Here is an 860-nt window from a genome sequence, read left to right as displayed (position 1 = left end):
ATTTGTCTTTCTTTAAATATAGGAATTAATTTACAGGACAATAAATAACTGGTTTTGGTTTAGAGTTAATTCACATATCCACATAACACTGCATTCTAAAATAAGTGCGCACATGGGGGGGAATTGGAGTTCATTATGTTAGGTTTAGTTAGGCTTTGTGTGTTTTACCCCTTCTCGTGTTTTTTGTGGGCTCATCAGCCACTATTTAAGTTTCCCCTTTGTCTCGTTAAGTTAGGTCAGTTTGTTTGAGTTATCAGTAGTGTTGTCAACTTTGAGTAGAGTTCTGTTAGTTTGACCTCTTTTATGGGCCCAAGATTTTGATTCTTTTTGCATGATTTAACCAATTATGTTTTTTGGGTTAAATAAAAAATCATTTTTTTGGACTTTAACCTGTGCCTAAGTTTCCTTCACTGCTCGGTCCATCACACTCAAATTGGTTTGATGTTTGGAGGTTTTCTCAGTGTTCATCAGGTACTCATCTGTGTGCTAGTGTATGTGGCACTGTGGCTTAGTTGGTTAAAGTGCCTGTCTAGTAAATGTTAAACTAGAAAACAGGAGATCCTGGCTTCAACTCCCAGCAGTGCCTAAAAGATAGTGGTTTTGTCTGTTTTCAGTCATCCAGGGCCTGTTCGTCTAAGGAGCTTGGAAAGATGAGTGCCTGGATTCCTTTAAGGGACACATCCCACTGGTGTATAAATACCTGGGACTCTCTCCGCTTACCTCACTCCTAACTTGCGGCCTGTATATTGACCTGAAGAAATATAATGCAATTTGGCCGTTGAAGGTACTTTTGTTGTTAGGGGGGATTTGTTTGTTGTTGAGTGCAATGTTAAAATAAGTTCTTTAAAAAGCACAAAACG

The 860-nt window shown here is 38.6% G+C and overlaps 1 non-coding gene across 1 annotated transcript; it reads left to right on the top strand.

The window, feature by feature from the left end:
- Positions 1-497: 497 nt before the first annotated feature.
- trnat-agu (transfer RNA threonine (anticodon AGU)) lies at positions 498-586 on the top strand. Its single transcript is given in 2 exon segments — positions 498-535; positions 551-586. It is a non-coding gene; the product is annotated as a tRNA-Thr (tRNA).
- The last annotated feature ends 274 nt before the right edge of the window (positions 587-860 follow it).

Source organism: Pelmatolapia mariae, linkage group LG9, assembly GCF_036321145.2.
Source record: "Pelmatolapia mariae isolate MD_Pm_ZW linkage group LG9, Pm_UMD_F_2, whole genome shotgun sequence".
Classification (NCBI taxonomy): Eukaryota; Metazoa; Chordata; class Actinopteri; order Cichliformes; family Cichlidae; genus Pelmatolapia; species Pelmatolapia mariae.
Note: the sequence above shows the minus strand (reverse complement) of the source record. Positions and strands in the feature narration are given on the sequence as shown.